Source organism: Neopsephotus bourkii, unplaced genomic scaffold (assembly GCF_033783945.1).
Source record: "Neopsephotus bourkii isolate Nb327-2 ecotype Australia unplaced genomic scaffold, CSIRO-AGI_Nbou_v1 NB_272, whole genome shotgun sequence".
Classification (NCBI taxonomy): domain Eukaryota; kingdom Metazoa; phylum Chordata; class Aves; order Psittaciformes; family Psittacidae; genus Neopsephotus; species Neopsephotus bourkii.
The window spans coordinates 5,448,336-5,472,650 of NW_026900781.1; the positions used below are offsets into that span (position 1 = coordinate 5,448,336).

At 41.1% G+C, this 24,315-nt stretch overlaps 1 long non-coding RNA gene across 4 annotated transcripts; it reads right to left on the bottom strand.

Annotated features, from left to right (window-relative positions):
- LOC133208514 (uncharacterized) lies at window positions 1–17,951 on the bottom strand. Of its 4 annotated transcripts, none has more exons than XR_009724397.1 (5): window positions 10,373–10,678; window positions 6,048–6,226; window positions 4,161–4,375; window positions 2,074–2,270; window positions 1–111 (listed from the first exon to the last, which is right to left on the bottom strand). It is a non-coding gene; the product is annotated as an uncharacterized LOC133208514 (long non-coding RNA). The 4 variants fall into 4 exon arrangements; XR_009724399.1 differs by lacking the exon at window positions 1–111 and adding an exon at window positions 16,951–17,951 and having other exon boundaries at window positions 804–2,270; window positions 10,373–10,539; XR_009724398.1 differs by lacking the exons at window positions 1–111; window positions 10,373–10,678 and adding an exon at window positions 16,959–17,951 and having other exon boundaries at window positions 804–2,270.
- Between the last annotated feature and the right edge of the window lie 6,364 nt (window positions 17,952–24,315).

Consider the following 24,315-nt stretch of genomic DNA (forward strand, 5'->3'; position numbering starts at 1 on the left):
AACCATGTCTACCCACAGAGAATATAAATGCATCCACACAAATCTTCCAAATGTTCCTTGGTGGGGTGTGCATTTACAGCTTGGTATTAGCTCAGGCAGGACTGATGTGAGCTGGAAGACAAAACCAGCAAGCATCACTGGAGCAACAGTGTAGAAAATTGTAGGACTTCCCCCCACACACTCTGTAACAAGGAACTGATCATCCCTCTTTAATGAACAGCCAGTAACAAGTATGTGCGGAAGCAGTAGTTAAAAATTGGCCAGCAAGAAGGGCCAAGTGATGGTTATCTGAGTTTATGCTTTCTGGTTTTGGCAACCAAGGATTCTTGGCGTTTCTGAAGACATGAATGCTAAAGATGACATTTCCAGCAACATCTTTGCAAGAGGTGTACTGAAGCTGGACATCAACACTGCCTGAAAAACAACTCTTCTTCCTTTTAATATGAGTCCTAAAAGCAAGGGAAGGTAGCAAGAAAAGGAGCTGTATGTAGCTGGAATCAGCTCTGTATTTTAGCAAACCCCTGTATAGTTTCTGAGCCTGTTCAAGAATGACCTTTTACTTTAATTTTTAACTAAGAAGAAAAGACATATGGTACAGGTATAATATTTATCCTGTAATACTCAGTGCAGAACTTAAAAAGCATGTTAGGAAATAGCCAGTTATATACTGAGCATCTACATATGATTCTGCAATACTATTGTGTTTAATTTAAAGACATAGTCAAATTAATAAGGCATGAATTGTTATTCTATTTATTTACTTATCATTAAGTGATAGAACATTCTCTTCCACATCCTGAAGGTCATTACCACAGTATATTTATTTTGGCTTCTCAGTGATGTTGAACATCCATTACTGTGCCTTTTACAAATGCATACATGAAAAAAAAGTCACTAATTCATGCTCCTTCAGTACTGCCAAGAACATAGCAAAGTGTAATCAAGCTGCATATGGTTTGACTGCAGTAAAGTGTCTGCATCCTGCCTACACTATAGGTGTAGCTCTACTGGAAGAAATATCCCAACTAGGTTTCAAGGGTTGTATAAAAGCCTCCTAGAGGAACTTGAGAGCCTAGAAGAAGAGCTGTCCTCAGCTGGCTCCAGTTTGATTCCTCTGTCTCACATTCTGAGCCTAAACAAAAGTTACACTCATGGCTGTGGTGCACAATTCCAATCTACTTACATGTTTTCCTCCCACAGTTATGAACCAGTAAGGGAAAAAAAATTGGCCAACAGTGCTTTAGTTACAAAATCAACAGATGCATGACACAAATTCTTGAATATGCCATTGCAAGATGATACTCTTAAAATAAACATCACAATATTATGCACCACACAGTTGTGCCTCTGTTTGCTAGGGCTGAGATGATGGACAAAGCATCTACTCTTAATACTGCAAGAGCTTCTGACTAGAAGTTCCAGAACAAAAGTCCTAGTCCTCCAGCCTTGCTTGTGCTAGCAGGATATTGGAGTCTCTTGGATTCTCACTGGTAAATCAAGCTTCACATTGGCACATAGCATATCAGGTATCAAAAGCCAGGGTATTGTGTTGGAACAGGAATGGAGATGTTTGCTACTAAGGGGGACGCAATGTTGGAAATATTCAGTGTGTAACCGAGAAAATAAACATGAGGTAATAAAGGCAAGCCAATAGTAATCTGACTAATCCCCCCTTTTAGGTTTTTTTTTTTAAATATATATATAGTTGAACTCCGTATACGAACTTCAAAGAGATACTATAGTAATCCTGTACAGTAATCAGTGTATCGTGATTGTGTATGTTAAGGAGTGGAAAGAACCTTTTCCATAGTTGATTCTATTTAAGAAAATGTATTTAATACTTAATTTTAATTTACTTTTTTTTTAGTAAAGGTCATTCTTAAGGGTGAAACAGGAAACATTTTAAAATTAACTCATGCGTCTCTAGCACAATCACTTGGCTGTTGTGCTTGTACCTTTTTAGAGACGGCTCTAGCTGATGACATGAAAGTCACTGCAAGACATATTTAATCTGGCTGTTGGGTATTTTTCAAAGGGGCAGAGATTACAGGAAGCTTCCCTAACTTAACATACCTTCTGTGTGGAGCTCAGCTGTCAGGCAGGACTGAAAAGCAAGTGTCTCAGTGAGGCTTTGTTCTCAAATGCAGGCAGTTCTTCTCTATCTTGTCCTGAGGGCTGCTGCAGTTCAAGCAGCACGTCTGCCTGGCTGGGCCAAGGGTGCACATAGTCACAGGTATGAGAGATGTTGCATGTGGTCCTTCAGAGGCCACCTTAAGAAAAAAAAGTCATAACCAATGAGCAAAATCTGCAATGGTTGTACATGTTCCAACTAGGTCACAAACATCTAGTTTAAAAGCTTGTCTCTATTACTGTTGTACCTGTTTAAAAAGACTGAGGAAAAGAAAAGGTCAGTGATATCTGGTTTTGCCAATTCTATTATAGGTTAATAAGCACTTTGACAGGTGCTGGTCTTGAGGTTTTCATCTGTTAAAACTATATAGGACTTCATCTGCAGATCTCCATGTGCTTTCGAAAAGGGTTATTACCCCACTTTGACTGCTGGAAAATGGTGGTGAAGAGGTACAGTGACTTGGCTGGAAGTCACCTGGCTGGCCAGTGTTAAAACTGTGGGTAAATCCCAGGACTAATTCTTTATCCCAGAAGCTGCCTCAAAATAAATACTACGGAGAATTGTGCAGTGGAGTGTACTTTTGGGAATGGTGGCAGACCATGATATGAAAATACATATAACAAACTGAAATACTGGGAAGTAATTAGATTCAAGATAAGAAAATTACCATAGAAGTATGTGTGAGATTAAACATCATGTCATAAAGGAACTTTGCCTTGGCAAGGTGAAATATTTATTTTTAAAACATGCTGCATTTTCTAGATTATGTCTCTTAAGTCATAGTTTCATGTTTGGTTTTGCTTGCTTGGGGTTTTTTTTTTTTGATTAATGATTAAGGGTAGCAACAATGACTACAGCCCTGCAATGACGCAGCTTCTGGAAATAGTATAGATATACATTTGCAGACTCTCAATCTAACTGATGATTTTGACTTGCACTTGCTAGATAATCAATTCTGAATCTTGTTTCATCAAGTTATTCCATGCTCTCACCAACAGATCATTCAGGTGGAAGTTAACCAAAGGGGGCAACCATTATGGCATACAGCCCTCTTGATCTACAGGTGTCTTGGGGAATCTGCAACCCAGCTAGGCCCTTGTGTTTGGGCACTATTGAGTATACATGCTTTTCAGCTGTTCACTTTGTCTACGTCGTGTGGCTGACCACACAGTCCCAGGACTAATGATAGAGTTCCCACAGCTTATTTTGTGGCTCTGGTATTTTGAGTAGTCTGAGATTCATTCATCCTTTCAGAAAATCACTGGAAGCAGTCAGTCCTGAAGGAGTCAACTCTTTTAGCCCTGGGCAGTAGAAGTCATGCATGGATGGAGATAAAGTAATTAACATCTACTTTCATTTGTCTATATAATTTTTTCCTCACTACATGTCTCCATTCTTTTGCATAAGATTCTCTTGGGTTTAGGCTACTGCACACAATGCAAATCACAGATAGTCTCTGATATTCATCCTGTTTCTTCTATTTTTCTTTCAAACAAGACTTTCTACGTGTCTCTTTAGGCCAGTTACACCTTTAAAATAACCCTAACAGGTGACCGAAATCCTTCAACATGGAATATGTTGCTTAGCTACCTCCAAGCTGAAGGTCAGGCTTAAAAACTGCTTTACCCTGGTTTGCAGCCACCTACCTTTTGGGTTCTGTGTGAACAGATCATTAAGGTTTAATAACATCTGTTGAGCTCTTTGCTAGGAGCCCTTGGAAACACAGCCCAAAAAGAGGTTGTACACCAAGAGCAGAATCACTCAAAGCTGAGTTTACGCCACGTGCACACACATGTGAAGATGCAAATATTGAACAGGCTGGGATGGATTCCTCAGGTCATTGCATGTGTTATTCCAGGGGATGGGGCCAGCTCTTGCACTGACCCTTCCCCACAGCAGCATCATCATAAAGATCAAGTCAGCGAGTCTCCCAGGGCTGTGGTCTCCTGCCCTGTGCTGAGCAGGGAGACCAGTCCCTCGCAGAGGCGGTGAGACGGCCCAGCAGCAAGCCTGAGGACTGCGAGGTTACCTGGGTAAAAGAGGGCTGGTTGTTGCCCACATCTTGATGGGGCAGAAGGCCTCTTCCTTGCAGGAGTGCCAGGGATCCCTCTCCAGTGCGCACGTTCCCTGGGACGCCAGATGAATTATGGATGAGTCAGCCAGAATTTTTCCACACGCTTCCGCTGCTGCACAGCGCTCATCGCCAACTGAGCTGTGGTTTTCAACCGCTGTCTGGGCCTAATGCTTCCAACATTAAAAAAAAGGAAAAAAAATACTGCTCTCGTTTTTCTGGAGTGCTCCATGGCAGGGCATGGGGAATCCCGGCACTTGTGCAGTGTCAGGCCCCCACAGCCGTAATGTTTTTCTCAATAGCCTAGCATGTGTTAGAAATCATTTGCTCCTTTCTGCCTGCTTTGCTCCCCTGTCCCTCCCACTAGCTGAGTGTATCAACAGAGTCAATTAGAAGAGACAGCAGCAATGCTGAAACTGATTTGAATTTCAACCAGGATCTGCTAGCAACTAGAGCTATGTACTGAGAGCTGAGGGCAGGCAGTTACCCAAGGACCTAGTGAGTGCCCATGTGTACTAAAAGTATTTTGTTTTTTGAGTCCTTAGCTAGATCTAGATTAATTTATGTTTAGCAAGTGTTGATTTCTTTTGCTTTTCTTTGAGAACATGAAATGTGTGTGGTCTTTATTTGCAATGATCATAGAAAAGAAACAGCCCAGTTCTGGAAATGTTTGCTATGAGACAAAGCACAAAATCCTTCCTACAACAGCATTTGATGAGTCCTTTCAGAAGGACTGTAGCTTTTGTAAATGGGATAACGCAGCACTGATGTCAAACTGTACAGCATGGGAGATTAAGCGTTAATTCAAGCCTTATTATAAATTTCTATTATCTGCATTCAAGTTGCATCTAGAACTCCCAATCAAGACAGGCTTCAGCTGTGCTAAGCACTACATCCATAGAAATGACAGTTTGCGCTTTAAAGCACTTAGCATCTAAATAGACAACATGAAATAAACTGGTGTGAAGTCAAAGAAATGAAAGAAAGATCCCTACTGGCTCTTTACCTAGACACAATCAGTAGGCTGCTTGGTTGCATTCAGGGAAGTCTGAACTCTATGTTTATCTTCAGACAGCCTGAAAACTCATTGATTTTAATGGGAGAGAAGCATAGGAGTATTTTCCCTGAATATATGTATGACTCCCGAGTCCAGCCCGGAGGAGGAATTTGAAGATGAATGACATATTGTTTTACAGGCTAGCATGGCTGAGATGTCACAGGAAGGAATACAGGCCAGTCATGATTTTGGGAAGGCCATAACTAGGGTGTCCTGGAATTGCCCGTAACAGCAAAAGTCCTTGATTTGCACAATCCTCCCTTAAGAGCTATTAGAATGCAGATGTCCCAGTCGGCCCTTTTGAATTCTTGGAGGTTAGTTGTGTAGGGCCCTATTTACATAGCATATCATCTCAATTATTCATGCATACATTTTATGACACCTTTGCCATAGTAATTAAAAGGTCTTCTGGCTGTGAAACCAGAACATGATCCAAGCACAATACTGTGATGGAGATAATTGATCTTTACCTGAACTACTCTATCCGCCTTATTTCTAGCTTTCACCTCTGGCCATGGGATGTGGCTATGTCTATTGACTATAGGATGACAGAGCCCCTTGCAGTTAAGAACCTGCACAGCCTACTGTTCATCATCGGGTTCCCTCTTAATCTTCTTTTCAATAAACTAAAGAGACTGATCGTAAGTCTCTTACCATAAATCATCTTTGCTTAGATATCATGTAACTCTTATTGCTCCTTTGCGAAGCTTAAATTGTCAACATCATTTTTCTCAAGCGTGGGCACCAGAACAAGACACGCTATTCCTTTAATGTTACTGTAATATCACCTCTTTACTCCTACAGAAGGTATTCTACATCCAGGGATCACATCAGCCTCCTTAGTCACTGCATCATTCTGGCAGCTCCTGTGCTGCGGGTTGCCCATGTGACAAGGTTTGTCAGTGATTCTTGGAATACCGTGATTCATTCAAAGCTGTCTGCACTGCTGCAGCAAGTGGGGGCCCTCCTGCAGGTGAGAAAGCAGAAGTCATTTTAAGTAACCTTTCATTTTTTGCACATCGCATCAGCACAACATGTGCTGGGGTGGCCACAGATAGTGAGGTGTGCTGCAGTTCCACTGCAGTCCGCTACTTAAACATTCCTGTCGTCCTATGGAAAAACGCCACACATTTAGTCATGTACAGTTTATAACTGATCATATTTCTGTATTGGTCTGAAATACATTTACTTTGCCATGCTGCAAAGCCCCCCCAGCCCAAGGTTTCTTGTGAGACACAGTGATTGCATAACTTCTTTGAAGAGGAGGAGACTCTTTAGATACCTATGTTTCTAAGTAAGCAAAAAGAGCTAAAAGGTGGTAATTAAAGAAGTCCCATCTATTTTCCTTTCAAAATGAAAATACAGTACTGCATTTAGAAACCTATGTAACAATGCAAGGTTTCCATAAGTGCATTTACTTACCCAGAAAATTTTATTGTACTATTTAAAGTTTAGGCAAAACCAAATCAAAAGATCATGGAAGTAGTCATGTTGTATGTTACAGGTATTATAATACTATGATGTAAGCCAACAGAAGCTTCTAGTTTGACAAATTAGTTTAGAATTGCTAGATTTGAAGACAAAAGAGTTGTTCTCATTTCTCAACTATTTTATCAGGTTTTCTATCTTAGATACATGTTCAATCTAAGTAAAATTATCATGTTCATGCAGGATATAAATATACTCCAAAAAACTAGAGTGTGCAATGCTGCCCTGCTTTTAACTTTTCTTGTCTGAGATTACAGAGCAGAATCCACAAAATTAAAAAAATAACAGATAAAAGGCAGCAGATTGTCTGTTTAGCCCTGGAAACAGGTTGCTGAAATTTGGATTTATCTCTGTGCCAACAGAGAAAGCTGCTGAAGGAAAAGAAAAGAAGGAAGACCCAGAGCCATACACACAAAAATATACCAATGTCAGGTCACTGCAATCCAGAGCAGAGAGTGCCACAATTTTTCTGAGGTAACTTTGTTCAAAGGATTAAAAAACCTCACTTCATTTATACCAGTAAATTGGAACACAAAATACAGCATACCTTACATATTTTCATTTAAATAATAGTGCCATAAACTGAAGCATATGTCAGTCTCAATACAAAATAGGAATAAATTCATCTCAATTCAGTACCTACTTATCCCTTTCCTGTGGTTTTGGTACCAGAGCCAATATAATCAGGAAAGAAATAGCACATGTTCTGGGACAGTTTGTAGATGCTTCACCATGCCTAACTGTGACAATCTGGGAACTGTGTCTGTGTGTAATTTTTGTATTCTGATTTAAGGTAAGAAATTGCTGGGTTACCATATCTGTCAGTGGATGTGGAGCTGAACCATCAGGCCTGTGTCACACGCCTTCCAGAGATGAGAAGGCAGACAGTTACTAGAACTCAATTGCTCCCATTCAAAATGGGTGCATGTTTGGAAAGTCATACAGCTGGAGGCTAAATCAGTCCTGCTGTGTTTGCCTGATAAGTGAGGAATAGAAGAATTTTCTCAGAAGTATAGGCCAGGATTGAGCTGTGGGGTATGGTGTGATGATGCAGCTAAGCATCTGCACAGCTGTCTGACACCAAATGGGGCAGTCCTGACTCGCCCAGGCTGTGCTCGTATGATCCTGTGGTGGGATGGCTTCCCTGGCTAATCCATTAAAAATACTGGTCACCTTGTTTGGCAAAACCAGTTTTCTACTACTTTAGGTCTCTTGAAATTTTTGCAGCAAGACAAGATGAGTTCCAGTGCCACAGGAAGGGAAGCTGCTGGGGTGCACAGCTAAGGAGGAGGTGGAGTGGAATTGCCCCTTTTTGGCAGCAAATAATTACTTGGTGTGGTGAGAGAAACTGTGTAATCCCACCATGGACCTGACAAGCTGGAGTGTGCTCAAAGTCACAGAAAGCTTGAGCAGAAAAGGCAACCTTCCTTTCATAGCACATTGGTTTAGCTGTGAGATGCAACTCACAGCTAAGGAAGATGTTTTGTATGGGTTGAAGGAGAGCAGAAAGCTTCAAAGTCTTCTGAGCCCAAAGAAAACAGAAAATTCAGGCAAGGAAAACTGCACAGATACCAGTTATTTTCCCTAGATCTGTATGCTTTTGAGCTGCCTCAGTAGGGCATGATCAGTGCTAGCATTCCTTAAACATGTGCCCAATTGCTTCCACAGCCGTATGTCCATGAAGAGATGCTCTGTACTCAGTAACCCCATGTTACTTTATAGGAAGGGAGGGACAAAACCTGTGCTTGAGTTATGGGAAATGTGGGGCAAAAGGAAGAGTTTTCGGAGATTATAGAAGCCCAGCTGTAAGAGGTCTCATTTCCACAGAGGGGTAACAGAGACTTTCTGTGCAGGAAGCCAGGGATAGAGGCGGGTCTGTGAGCTGCTCAGGCTAAACACAGTGGAAGAACACATGCACCCAATGCAGCAGGAGCTAATCATCATCACCTAGGAGCAAGACTCTATGATAACTGCAGGGCCTAGCTCCTTTTTTTCTTTTTGTCGTGATTTTTCCTTGGTGAAATATTCAGAGCCCTTTTGGTCCAGCCTACATCTGTATTTCCTGACTGAAATGGAATATGACCCCCTCCCCAAAGTCCCCTCACCAGCAGTGCCTCATTTACTTTAGGGGAAAAAAATATGTGCAGTTACTGGCCCTATTTTTCCTGTTACAAAATCATTTATCTTTGCCTGCTGAGCTAACCCACGTTAATAAAGCAAAATGCAAATGATATGCTCATCGTCTGCTGACCCTGACTTTGAAAACTGGTTTTTCTTTCCCTGCTTCTCATCTTTGACAAAAGAGATGCAGGCATAAGCTTTGAAGTCAGCAGGTACATCTGCCTGTCTGTCAAGTGATCTGAATCCCACTTCTCATTACACAGACTTTCAGTACAATGATGCTGTAGGAAACGATAGATTATGCCAATTAGGGTAATTAAATAGCTCCATATTCCTCTAGCAAAATCTTTCCCTCCTTTCCCTTAACTCTGTCTCCTTATGGCTAATTCTTGCCTTCCATCTTGCTCGTTTGCCTGAAAACCAGTTTTGATGCTGTACATCCATCAGGTTTCAGACAATGGAAAGAAAAGTCTGAAGACAGCTGCCTTACCCATGCTGGCAAGAATTCTCCTATGACTTCTCCTTTTTACCATGCAAGACTGCATAGACTGATTCCTAAAGATATTAAGACTCATACCACTTTCTTTCACACGCTCTTAACACTTCTCTCTCTTTTGTTCCCTCTGTCCTTCGGAGCTTCCACTAACTTTCCTGTAGTGTGCACACTGTTATTCTCAATATTCACAACAGTTAGTAATTTCCTTGGCTCATCTCTCACTGAGACTAAATACCACAACTCACATACAGCAACTATTTCCAAGCCTCTTTTCTGCTGTCTTGCATTTATGACATTCTGCTATCTACTCTCATTGCTCCCATGACTTCTGCTTCCTTAGAAGAAGTTGTCTTTATTTATATCTTCGCTGATCCCCGTCTCTTACTTTTGTCATCTCTCTGCCAACTTTATCTTTCCTCTCAACACTTTCTTCCCTTGGCTTTCACGACTCCATCCTCACTTCTCCCTTTTGACAGCTGAGGCTTTCTTTTCCATTCCCATTCGGCATGGAAATCTCAGCAGGCTTCTGTCTCTCCATGTGGATCAGTACCCAGTCACGTTGGCAGGATTCTGCATCAGTGACGTTTGCATTTATCTTGGTCTCTTCATCCATCCAGTTCTACATTTTAGCAGCTATGTCTTCCTGGGGAAGTGTCTTTGCCAATTTGACTTTCACACATGGCTGCTGCTGAACTTCTCAGGAGCCCGCTGAAGTGCTACTCCAATCCCTCTACTGTATTTATAAGTCCTTCGTTTTTTTCCAACCCCGTTGCTTGGACTAATCAAAACTAGTCCTAGCCCAAGGCAGTGGGACCATGTTCAAGCTTGCAACCTTTTCTCTCGAAGTCACACTGCTCTTGTATGTCCCCTCCCTTTTCATCTCCCCTGTATCTACATGGGAGATATCTGTAATTGCCCCTTCCCTGCTATTACTAACCAAAAGTCAACACAATTATTCCTGCACATTTTCTCACCTGTTTAAATCCCTCCCCTGACTCCCTCTTTTACCATCATTCAACTTTTCATTTTCTTCCCCCTTCGCAGTCACACCGTCTTCTGATCGCTTTTACTTCTTATCATGCCATGTGATTCTCCTTCTTCGTTATCAGTGATGCAAACATTAATCCTTGTGAAATTTGTTGACACTCCTTGTTTCATACTTCTGCTCATTCTGCCTGAATAGATATAATACAAATCATAAAAGTTGGGCAAGTTACCTTTCCCCTCTACCCTGCCCCTTTCAGGTAGACTTGAAGTAGCCAGAGAGGAAACTGGAGTTAACTCTTAATTTAGCCTAAAAGAAAGAAAAAAAAAAAAGAAAAAGCCCAACAATATTAAAGGACAATTTGATGAAACTGGGAAAAAAAATAGTTTTAGTGTTGGTTTTGTTTGCCTGGTTGGTTTTTTTTCTCTCCTCACTGAGGGATTAAAAAGTACAGTGAGCAAATAAACAGAAGCTGATGAAAGTCAAGCAATCACACATATAAGGAAGAACCTATTAGCTGCCTGGAGAGCACTGAAACAGATATTAAAATATTTTTTTAGGACAGTATGTGGGATGGAAATTGTGGCTGCACTGAGAAAGGAAGAAAATGACTAAGGCTGACTTAACAGGCTAACAGCTTTTTTGCCCAGTCCAGCAATTCCGTGGTCTGTTTGAATCTCTGTCTAGAACTTTCCAATTTAGGGATTCATCCTCTGAACAGTGCTGTTGCATGTAGCTGTGTTAATGCCAATCTAAACAAAGTAATTTCACCAGTTTGGGGTCCTAAAGCCTGATAGTCTGTAGACATAGCTCTGCCACCTCTACTATAAGCAATGTGAATGCTCATATTTGTAGAGGATAACCAGTCCAGTAAAAACTCTAGTGGCACTTCTGCCTAATATTCAAAGCAATGAGTAAGGCAGAATACTAATTTGTATACACTTGAAGATGAGTCTTCTTCAGATTTTGAAATCAGTATCAGTTCTGAATTCTGAGCAGAACAAGGGAGCTGTAAAATGTATCAATCCAGAAATTACCTGTGATAAAACATCACCTGGGGCACTGTGCTTTGTGCAGTATGAATAATGGACATGACAGACAGGAAAGAATACAACAAACCTATGCAAGGACAGGGGTGCAGCAGAGAAGGCTTGAGTTACAGATATGTTACTCAGTTTAGTCACGCATGGAGCTAGGTCATAGAACCATATTACGTTTTGGGTTGGAAGGTACCTTAAAGACCATCTAGTTCCAGCTGTCCTGCCACAGGCCGCGACACCTTCCACTACACTAGGTTGCACACAGCCCCATCTGGCCTTGACCACTTCCAGGGATGGGGCAGCCACTTCTCCGGACAACCTGTTCCAGTGCCTCACCACCATCATAGTGAACAATTTCTTCTGTATATCTAATCTAAATCTCCCCTCTTTTAGTTTAAAGCCTTGTCCTATTTTTACATGGGGTACTATGTATTGCTGGAACTCCATCAATAAAAAACATTAATTCCCTATGAGGGAGGCTAATAAGCTGTATAAAAGGGACTTAGACCAGCCTATTCCCATTGTATGTTATAGCACTGTAACAGGATATGTAATATTCACATTTTTCTAGATATGAAATGCTGTACTTGGTCCTCGAAGATAAAACAGGGGAATCAGATACTGCTTCAGTGGGGGCTGATAGCATTGCAATGCCAATGGGAGAAGAAAGCCATGCTCCCTAGAGAGGGGGGCTCCTGACAGTGCAGAGAGGCTCCTCTGTACCAGGGGTTCCAGGCCAGAGGAAGTGGGGTGGGAAGCAGTGGGGGCCCTGCTGTCCGCCACTTCCCAGGCTTGAACGCAGAAGAAAAAGCAGTCTCACCAAACACCAGTGGAGAAGCTATAAAGCTGCCTGGACATAAAGAATGTCTGGAGAGGCTTGGCTGGAGAAAAGAGGCTGGTGCCATAAAGGAGGCTAAAAGGAAAAGTAACTCCCTGTAACTCTCCTGGATAGCTGTGGTGGTGGTAGGACTCCAGGCACTCCCTGGCAGCTGTACAGCTATTTTTGTCATTAAATGTAAATCCTAGCCTTCCCCTCTCCATGACATTAGGCCGAGGCAAAGTGACTCAGTCTCTCTCTACAGTAGTAGACCTCAAAGCAAAGCATAATCCCATTAACACAATAGCCTAGGTTACTCATCCACGGTTTCTGCAGGCTCCTTCCACATCTCCTCCTCTTTTATGTGCCATTTATGTAGTCCCAGAATGCTTTACCCTGAATTAGGTCTGCTGTCACAGCTATTCAAGACACTTCATCTCCCCAGAGTTTGCATTCCTGGATTAAAAATTGCTGCAAGCTGGCCTGTCTCCCCTTGTGAGCAAGGGGAAAGGTTTCAGCTTGTACCATTCAAAAAACACTTGCTGATTTCTCCCTAGGCATGTGCCATCACAGAAAAATGTAGTTACTTGAACCGCATAGGGATAGGGAAGGGCTGGTAAGACTCTGAAGCACCATACTACACACACAGTCACATGTATTGATTGCTTAAATGAACATACACCAAAACCAAGTGATTTTAAGCACTTAAAATCTGAATTCCAGACAAGGCCTCTGAAGCCCACCCTGGTTTTGACCCTCTTGATGCTTTGTAATAACAATCCTAGCACAACTGTGAGCACCAGCAAGTTTGAATAAGGGGGGGGGGGGAAGAAAGGATTACTTACAAATGATGAGGCAGGAGACAATGTAAACCAGTTTGACTAGGTGCGACTGAGCAAACATTGACAGACTATAGCAAGTTACTGCAAAAACTGTGAGACAAATCCCATCCCCTTTGCCACTGCACTGGGTGCAGCGTTGCTTTTAGCAGGATCTGTTTGACTCAGCTTAGCACTCAGGTGAACACATTATCGGGGTGCAGGCCTTGCCAGTGGGTGTATTTTAGCCTCCTAATGGCACATTTGAGACGTTTGTTTAGAAAGTAAATCTAAGCTGCTAGATTGTAGGTTTGACCCAGTGTAAAGTTTCTTAGCAGTTAAGCTGGTCACTGGAGTTAATTCATTAGCTCCTGTATATGTGCCACAGAAGGTTTATTTTAGCCTTCAAACACATAAAGTCAAGGTGAACAAAATAAGAAAGTCTTAAAATTAGGCTGTTGTGTTCCTCCACTTAGACACACTCAGCTAAATTAAAACAACAGCGTACTGGCTGCAAAAGACTGGTTTTCATCTCCTTTTTTGTCCAGGTACCTTGGAGTACTAATCCATCTAATGTACAAAGAAGCTGTAAAAACTTCCTTCTAAAATTATAACAATGGAAGAAATTAGGTCAGCTATGAAAGAGTAGGTCGGATATAATCAAGTTATAGCACCCCTGGGACACAAAAGGTAGCGCTTTTCGCATTTGCATTTCGTCAACTTACACAGCTTATTGCTGTGGGAGGAATTTAAGACAAACAACAGTAAGACAGGATTTGCCAAAATGTTGGAAAACCGTTTGATCATTAATCGCATTTGCTAAGACTGTGATTAGGGTAATTGCTCTGTACTTCTTTTCACAGACTCCTTGTCCATGGGGGGATCAGGAAGGACTACCCCCATGAAATGCAGCGCAGCTTAGTTGGCTCTTTCTGCCTTTTTTTTTTTTTCCCCCTGAAACATCAGATATTTCCCCTGCAAAGGCACAATACTAATGGCTGGACACTGAGTAGCCAAGTAGTGATCTAAAAAAGTAATATTTGTTTAATTGTAATTGTATCTCATTTCTTTTCTAAGTACTTATTCTTTGGACTGAATTTTTGGAGTGGGTAGCAGCGGGAATGTTCAGCTGGGGTTTGGATGGACTTCCATGAAAGCTGAGCTTCAGAAATGCCACCTAGTATTTGAAAACACTTCCTTTCCTTGGTGTGGGCTAGTGGCAACAATAGCATGCAAGGTCTCAGGCTGTGTTAGTGGTTGTGTCATATATTAAGGCTGCCCCCCCAGTCTGGTTCTAGCTTCCTTGTTTTATTACACAACTGCATAAAAAGGTTCCTGTCTAAATTTGAAGCAATATTTGAAAACTCTGTTCTAATTACTAGCACATGCATTTCTGTGACACACATCCCTGTGGAATCTGGGCATTGGTACTCTAATTTAAAAGTACTGATATCATTATAACAAGCATAATACAGACCCTAGACAGATAAAAACTCTCTTGGATACTACAGCATTCTTTTGAACAGTGGCTGTAAAAGTTTTCTTGTGGTTTGGGTTTTGTTTTTTTTTAATAATTATTATTTCAACAAGTACATATGAAGCGTGCTCAGTTTACAAGAAAACAAAAAAATCCTGTTCTTCCTGTCAGTGCTACAGGCTCATCCTGTGCTTTAGAAATCCATTTGATTCTTTCCCTCTCAGATCATTGGCTACAAGGGTTCTGTAGGATAAATTTATGCCTTGTTTACATTGAAGAAGGCTGTCTTCGGGTTCTGCTGTCAGTGTGTGCACAACATGGAATTGCATCCTGCTCATTTGCTCTCTCTCTGCTATGTTGTTTCTGAAGAGCCAAGAGGATTAGAAAAAGCAGAAAACATTTGTTGTTATTAAACCCACTTCATCTGACTTTAAGTAAACAAAGTAATAAATCTATTAAGAAATAAGATGCAACTTTTACAGTTACTTGCCAAGAGAGAGCCATGCCTTAAGGAAGAAAGAGAATTGAGGAGTTTTATGCCAGAGGCATTCCTGAGAAAGGTAAGGAGGTATGCAAATAGAAATCTAATCTGGTTCTGACGTACATGCTTCAGCAGAAAGCTATTGTTAGACAAACATGTTGTTCCTGAGCAGCAGAACTAACGAAGCTTGATTTCCTACGGATTTGTGTCCTTTGTCCCACATCTTTCTCCTTCACCACAATAATCCCAGCTCTCCTCATGCCTCTGATGACGCTGTCACTACCAAGAGACAACAGACTCTGGAGCTAGTCTGGAGCTATAAAAATACTCACTGTCAGCACGTGTGTGCTGACTGGCCAGCTAGCTGGCAAGCAACATAAAATGGCTGAGATCTTCCTGCCTTTTCTTTGGTCAAGGTAGCAACCTGACTCTCTCTCTGTCCTTCATCCCACTGCCAGATTTCATGAAATGTTTTTAAAAAGATAATTATGTTCAACTTTATCACTCTTTCAACTTTAGTGAAAATGATTTGCCAGAGGGTTACAGAGAATTATTAGGTACAGGACAAACACCAATTGCGTAAGCTTTGTTTCCACAGGAAACTAGATTCAGAAGTTCAGCTACTTTTCTCTTCTTAATCAACCAAGAAACCCAACAGGGCTAATTAAGAAGTCTTCCCACAGTCATTTTTAGCTGCAATAGTTTGTGTAAGAAATGGTGGCTGACCTGCCATCTCACACTGAAAGTTAAGTCTGATTTATTTTTTTTTAATACAGAAATGTGCAAAAGCTTCTGTTGCTGCTGCTAGCACTAACACCTTTTATATGGCTAAATATTCCCAGGCTGCTGCACAATCGTTATTGGCCCTTTCCAAAGGAATACGTGCTGGTCCTCTGTGGTCTGCTCCCTGTGCACCACTCCATTCCCAGCTTTGGGAGAGCTCCACTGGACTACATCTGCACACTGCCTGGATTTCAGACTACATTGAGCAATAAACATTGTCTGCTCCAAGTGCTCCCTCTGTCGTATTTGTTTGAATCATGACCTAATGTTTTGGGTTTGTTGTTTATTCCAGTTTCTTCAATACACACTCCCACTGCTGCTTTTCGAAGCTGCCAGTGAAGAACCTTCTTTAAAGGGCCTTAGCTATTTCTCCCCAGGAAACCTAAATAAAGAAGTAAATAATGGAGGAGAGAGAAGCTGAAAGCTTTCACCTCCCAAATCACTTAATTTCGGCACCCCATCACATCTTAACATCTTAGTTATGGCAACTCTTCTATTGGCTGAGGAGGGCAGGTTAACAGCGCTTTGGGAACAGCAGATGAGTGTTATTCCACCAAAGGCAAAACACACTGTTGCCAGCAGTGCAGTGCTACAGAACAAAGCAGAGGCTTGCAGGGCAGCGCTGCAACATCTGAGATCTGGATGATGACCAGCAGCTGGAGCTGGTGGATGGAAAAGGATCAGAGGTTACTTATACCATCAAGATACCAGGAAAGGCTTCCATTTTATGTTTCCTCTCAAGATGGCTGCAACTTCCCATCAGTCTCAGTTGGGCTGAGGCCAGCTGTTGAAATACTGCTCCGCCTCTCCCACAAAAGAGTCTTGCAGGACCAGGACAGTGAGGAGCAGCAGAGGTGCCCAGACTGAAGGGGAGCAAGGTGCTAAGGCTGTCCTTAAGTGAGGTGGCTTTTGCATCTGGGGCTGAGTATGGAAGGGAGGGCCCAGACTGCAGAGGGGAGTCAAGAAGACTGTAAAAACCTGAATTGCTTATGGGCCTAGGATTTTGGCACTCTAAGAAATGGCTTTCATATGAAGGTGAGAAACTCCTTTGTTCGTATCAGGACTGTGTGTACAGATAGATATAACTGTGTGCATAAACATCAGGGTTGGGCATAGCGAATGTGAAACAGGGCAGATGTGTCCTTCCTTGCCACTCCCCTCACATGTACACACATGTATATACACACACTTACCCATTTTCACCTTCGGACTTCTGGGAGCAGAACAGAAGATCCATCAAGGTGTAATGAGGAGGGGAGCATGCAGGCTAAAGACTCTTTCTGGGGATTGTTCATCTGCCGAGGACCTAGCAGGAAGGGAGGATAATTGGAGTGCACATTATCTTTAGCTATAATTAGGTGTTCGCATATATTAAAAATAGCTTTAAAGAAATGTAAAAGATTATTCAGGATGAACATGAGCCTTAGTGCACTTCAGAATCTAGATGTTTACCCTTTCAAATTCATGCTGCGTTGAAGGGAGTAGCCTATTAGTGCTGTCTTGAGTTTTACAGTAAATTATCTCAGATGCATTGGCAGAAGATTAGAAGACTTTATAAATCACATTTTTCATATTCATTGAACACTAGGGCATGACATGGTTTTTGATCTACTGAAATTACTGTAAAAGAAATGCTGTCAGAATCCTGACACTTGAACTGATGGATATAATGTGGTAGTTACAACCCTGGTACAAGTCTCCAGCTAGGCAAAAAAATAAGAAGCTTTTCTCTCCAGTGTTTATACAAACCTACAACAAAGATAAGTTCCCTATGGAACCCTGTCTTTGCTAACATAAGCACCACACAGTCTAACGTGGCCATGTTGGTTCATGCTAGTCTTCCAGCCAGATTTCTTGCTGCTTCTACTGGACCATTATTCCAAATCCTAAATTCTCCAGTGATCAGGAACATCTTTATTATTTCCATCCTAGATGTATTTATGGCAAGTCTGTGTCCTTCACATTACATAATTATTTGCTTTTTCTTCTGTTTGCTACTAACATAGTGCCCTTGAGAGCATGCCCAGAGTCAGCTCAGCTTCAGTTTTCATTTGTTAGACTAAATAAATCATGGTTCTGAACATCCTAGGAGTTCTTCTCCAATTTTGAACCATTTTTTCTCAAACCCCAGTGATGTCTTGTCATCATGAGGTTACTTCTTAACAGCATTATCTTTGTAATTTCTTCAAGTCAGATGCTGTGGAATCTGAAGTCAAGATCTATTAGATCTGTTGTGTTTCTTTTGCCTACAAAGTCTGTTATACAGTTATTACCAAAGAAAGGTGCCAAATTAGCCTGACACAATCTACCCTTGGTAAAACTACACTTCTTTTCATGCAATCTTCCTTTACCTTTCCAAGGATTATTTCCTTTACAGTATTTGAAAAGCCCCCTGTACTACTGGAGGTAGCAATCCATGGTAAATTAAATCGGATGTGCTAGGGAAAGAGCTCAGAGGACCACGACTGTCATACAGATCAAATGTGGCTTCTGGAGTCTGACTAGTTGACTAACATTGATTACATATGGGAGAAGAATGAAATCAAGATTCTGACACTGATGCCAGTCCACTGCAAGAAACAAAGCCTGTAATACCTAGCTGTGCTCAGCCATATTTATCAGTCCCTGTCACAAATGCTAGTTATGTATTTGATGAGCAGCTCTATCCATCTGAGCTCTGTGGTAGCAGAGACCGCAAATAAAAGGAAAATAAAAAAAACCCCAAACAACAACAACCCACATACAGGCCTCTGGGGGCAAGGTTTAAATTGAGCGATCTATTATCCTGGCTAGCTAGGGACTCATCACTGAATTCACCAGTCTTTGTCTTTGGAAAGGCTAGATCCATTCTGGGAGAAAAGCCCTTCAACCCTTGGGATCCCAGCAAAAGATCAGTGTCTCTTTTTATCCCTCAACAGTCCTATTTCATCCCCACTACAGAAAAGATTGTGGCAAGAGCCGTTGTTTGCTATCCTCAGGCAGGCTGTGATCTCTTCTGAGAGGGCAGTATTTTTGAAGTGCTTGCAGCCCTGGTAGGAAGTGCTATGAAAAATAGGCAGGAGCTACCTCTGCTCTTAAAAGCTAGATTTCCCCGTATGATTATCCCAGTAGGAGCTGGAATTTGGAGGACTCATCAGAGTGTGGGACTGAGCGAGGCACAAAGGCTGGCGCTCCCAGCTCCCCCCTCCCCCAGCCCTACATGGAGCAGAAAGCAATGCAGCTCCTTTCTCTGGCAGCGCAGAGCTCTTCCCCAGCAACAGAATCACGGTACTCTGTGTGCAATGATTTGACGCTGACATAATGCCTCTATATAATCTCTGATCATGGGAACTTCGGCACAGACCCGTTAAACCATCCTTGCCTACATAGCTGCTGTCCAAAATTGCCTCGTAACTTAGCAACTAACTTGCCACCTGCTATCACTCATAGGCCTTCTTTAATATTACAATTTCTTGAGCTTTTCCCTTTCATCACATGTACGTATTTCAAGTGTCCCCTCCCTTGAAGCAATGCCTCAAGTAGCAACTCAGTTTTCTTGTTTTCTGTCATATGAGCATTACTACAGCTCATTCTTAGACTTATCACCAAATCACCCAGCCCACCTGTTACTTCAGTAAGGGTCATTAGCAAAGAACAATCATCCTTTGGTAGTTTGCAGTTGGGACTCAAACGCAGTACACTAGAGCAATATAGATAAAAGATCTGAAAATCAATCAACCAACTCCCCCCCCGCCCTTTAAGTTACAATTTTCACACCAAGCCTAATGCAGCTTATATAAAACTTCACATATTTGCAATAAAGCTTTTCATCCCAGGACCACAGAAAGCAAGCCTCCATTTTCTGGATTAGCACGCTGCAACCACCAGTTAAAGGAACAGGCAGCTCCACATGCTGCAAAGGCAGTTGTGGAACAGCCGTCTGTCGCTATTGCTGGGTTTTGTCCAAGAGCAGCGAGGAACTGCATGCCTTAACCTTCATTTATGGACTGAAGTAACTGGCTTTGCTTATGTTTTCTTTCACTGTTGCTACAGTCTTATCTATTTGGTATCTCAGATATTTATACAGTACACAGACTTCCAGTACCTTGCAATTCCCACCCCCTGCTCCCCCGCATTTGTATCTGTTTATACATGATCCTGTGGCTTGTTTTATTCAGGGATATTTGAGTACCTCAGGGTCTTGTGGTTTTGCTGCATGTGGTGATGTTCTAAGAGTGTAGAGAAATATTTAAATTGCTACTTGAAATACAATTTGTACAAAAACTTTAAAAAAGCATCAATCAACACTAATCATGAAACCTTCATATAAATAAGCCTTTAACTTCCGTGAACAAGTAAAGGCTTGCAAGAGAGCCTTTGGTCATATTTTAATGCATTAAACACTACTTCATTAAGAAATACATTAAATCCCTGATTAAGAACAAACTGAAAACCAGACCTTCCCTCCTTTAAATCTCTCTACAAGCTTGGGCAGTGCGGGGTACTTGAAAATGATGTTAAAACTCCAAATGCATATAAAAGAATCTAAAGTGCATTTACTAAATTACATATTGAACATTTCAAGTTAGGAACCACAAAGGAGAACTAGTTAGGAGTGCCCAAATACAGAACCATACATTTTTCTTCCTGTTGGATAACAGCCGAAGAAGAGAATACCTCTCAAAACACTGGCATTTATGTAAATGGACACAAGGTTTCTATTAAACATTCACCTTTCACGGGGAGTGTATTTTTGCTTTGTTATTGATGACTACACCACTGTTTATCAAACAGGATTTGCTTCCTAAGATGTTCCCAACCCCCCCTTTATGAATCACCAAATTTGTCACTTGTCAGGCGTGGTTTGACACCTTAGGGCAAATGTGGACCCTGTTTCAAACAAGTCAAATTAACTGTTTAACAGCTTAGCAGACAATGTGCTGTTACATTTTTGTAAGTCTTGGATGTGCTTTTACTTAACAGCAAAAAAAGAGAGAAATACTTCAGCATAGCTTTTTGAGAGCTGTGGTCATGGGTATCTCCAAATCAGAATATTCAAAATGAAACCATTCACATAGAGAAGGGTGCTGCAGAATGGAAGGTGGCTAGGAGGATTAAAAACAAAACTCCAAAGAACAAACCACTCAGAAGCTTCTAAAAAGCCCCCTTAATTTTAAAACAAGTAACTTTTTTAGAGGAAACAAAACTAATAAGACCTCTGCAAGAATCTGCCTATGGACTTTCGGAAGCGTGAGCCCCCTCAACTTCCACAGAATTTGAGCTGCTTCTTAAAAGCTTCCCAGAAGCCAGTCCTTCAGAATGGTACTGCAAAGTAACACACGAGACAAAGTAACTACATCAAATAAAAATACTGTACAAAAACATAAAACCCACATGCAGCATCCACACTAGACATGCTCAGTCTCATCTGTGCACCATTGGTGGTTAATTTTTTTGTATAGGCTCATGCTTGTAGCTTTATTTGGTCTTAAAAGCTCAGTGTTAGAGTTCAGTAGCTCAGGCAAGGTGGCAGTTAGTGCCTTAGCCTAGCTGGCATCTAAGAAACACAAGGGAACTCTGCATGTCAATCACAAGGCATTAGAACAGAAAGCCATGATATAAAAGATTATGAAAACCTCCAGCCACTATCTGGGTCTGGCTGTAGTAAGTAAAGGGGGTTTCTGAACTGGCCTTTGTATTTATTAATCTGTTGCATCACTGGGAGAACTTTGTAAATATATAATGTTTAGTACACCTTTACCACAAGAAAACAGATCCTAGGTAAAGACAGGAGAATGACTAGGAGTGACACAACTTACTCTGGACAAAATCATGATCAAAAGTGACATATTTAACACCTGTTTATTCACGGACTGACACGCATTGTGGACAGTCCTATGGAAGAGGACAAGTTTTCTAACACCTGAAAAAGACCAAAGCATGCTGGAGACGCAGGTATAAACAGTATAAACTCTGAGTTTTCCCTTCATGCTGAGAAACCTTCTTCCCTTTGCGCCCCTGCCAAGATAACTGTTACCCTATCAGTTCTGAAACAAACCTTGGAGCCCTGTATATAAGCTTAATTTGACCAAATCCAGTTTCCTGCTTCAAGTATGCCATTATTATATTCATACTCCATACAGTTCTGGTTAAAATTCTCACAGAACATGTGCCATTACCTGCAGAGGGGAAAAAAAAACCCACCCCAAAACCCAATCCCAAAATACACACCACCCTTCTTTTTCCCTTCACTACACTTCTACTCATGCAACAAGAAGAGACTATTCATGAATAGTATCAGCCATGACTCAAATCAAGGCAATATAATCTCAGAATGCAATGGAGAACCTTATGAACTGCTCAGAGTTTATAGGGTGTGTATTGGAACAGTGAAAGGAGCCAGGGCATTTGAAACTTTACAACACATTGACACACCTATGTTGGCCATAAACATTAGCCACTATAGTGTCACCATAGTGCTCATTTCTAGTATTTTCTTTTTGATAGCAGTGGGGCATCCTCCCCCCAAAATGGCATCTTCTTTCTTGGAATGGATAGATTTCAAAGGAACGCTATGCAATCACTGGTATCTTCCTTCTGTGATCTTTAGTTACAAAACCACATGTTAAGACTAAGGCAATTTCTCTGGCATAGAATTTAAGTGTAAAATAAAGAATCAACACTACAGCTTTTAAATGTTTTGCAATAGGGTAAGTACCTTTTAAGCCAATGGAAGGTTTCCTAACAAAAGCAGAGCAGGCCCTCTGTCTCCAACAGCATATGCATTTGTTGCCAATTAAAGTGAACACCAATATTCCAGACACACATTCTATTTAGAAGCTAAAGAAAGTTAATTGCTTACACAGAAAGCTTTACTCAAAAAAGAAAACCAAACAAACAACTAAAAAACCCTAACAAAATCAAACAAAAAACCCCAACCCCCCACAAAAACCGCAAAACAACTCCCCCCAAAACGCCAAAGCCAAACACATACCTCAAAACTCCCCCCAAAACACAAAACCCCATCAATCCCCCCCCCAACAAAAAGCACTGTAAAGTCAAGATACGTATAGCTAAAGTAAAAGCAATTTAAAAGACCATTGTTAAACTAATAAATAATTTGAATACAACTTTTCCATATATATTAAAAATTAAAAAATTATTTTACAGTGTACTTATTCCTTTAAAAGACTTTACATAGCAGTTTTGTGAAATATTGTCGAGTTTTGATCATTTTAGAAATTATAATAAAGGCAGTTACTTGATTCCTGAAAACTCAGTAGGAGATGCAAGATTAAGTCTTGCTCACACCTTGCAACCAGTAGTTTAAATGGGCTGGTCAGAGGAATTTACCAAACTTTGCTGATTAAAACTCAAACTAAACAAAAGAAAAACCCAACACACAGAAATCTTCACCAGTTCTCCTGGGCAAGGTCTACAGATGGTAGCAAGAATGAGAGAAGAGTCCATGAAGTGGTATGACTCAAAATATCTGGAATGTAAAAGCACGCCTTCTCCAAAGCCAGTAGGAACTGTGAATAGCTGCACAGAGCCAGGATTTCACTGTTTATGACAAGGTCAGTTATGTGAATAGTCACAACTAGAGTAAGGTTTATTCTAGTGAACCAAAACTTTTGTGGTTAGAGAAACTGAAGCAGACTTCATACCTACATTAAAAATGTTTCCATTTGTCAACTCATGGTTTTAAGTACAACTCTACAACATTCTGGGAAATCAATGATGCCACCAACACTTCCAATAGACAGAGCTGGACAGCGTGTGACTGAACAGTAATAAAAAACTTGAAGCAAACAATTTATCTAATAATACATCAGTGAAAAGGAGATGGCTACCTTATGGATTTTTACTGAAGAGGGAAAGCAAGAGATTGCGCATTTGTGCACAAAGGAGTAACAAGCTTGTACACCACACCTGAAAACTTTATGGGAAAGGAAATAATACTTATGTTCTATTTATAGTGTCCTTTTCCTGAAGGACCCATTAACTTTGTTCCTTGTTAGAACACTCGCCAAGAAGCGCTGGTTTGCCTCACACTTTGCTAATTTCAGGACAGTGCTGCTCTATAATCTATGATCTTTCACTTCCTCCTTCCATCTGCCCTGAAAAGAAATTTATTTGCATACTAACTATTTTTGGCAGGACAGACCCTATATATAAAATTAGTTCTCAATAGTTATTTTACCAACTGCTTATCAGATGCTCTGGCATACAGGCAAAGATGTGCTGATTACACAGACAAATGGAGAATCACCTGCTATGGGAAGGCAAGAACCAACACTGAAGTAATTCCAAACATCAAATTAGTGCTTGTCTAATTTGAGAAAGTGTCAAGTTCTAGAAGTTAGTACAAAAAATACTTTTAAAACACAAAAAAGCAAAGATCTTGAATTATCGATTCATTCAAGTCAGAGGGGCAGCTGTCTGCAGTAAGTTTTCCTTCTTTCCGCGTCAGTACTGAAGAGGGGTCTGACTTTGCTAAATCTTAGCTTAAAAGAATTGCTATTAGCAATGACTTACCTTCAAAGAGATTGAATTCAAATTTAAAAGTTG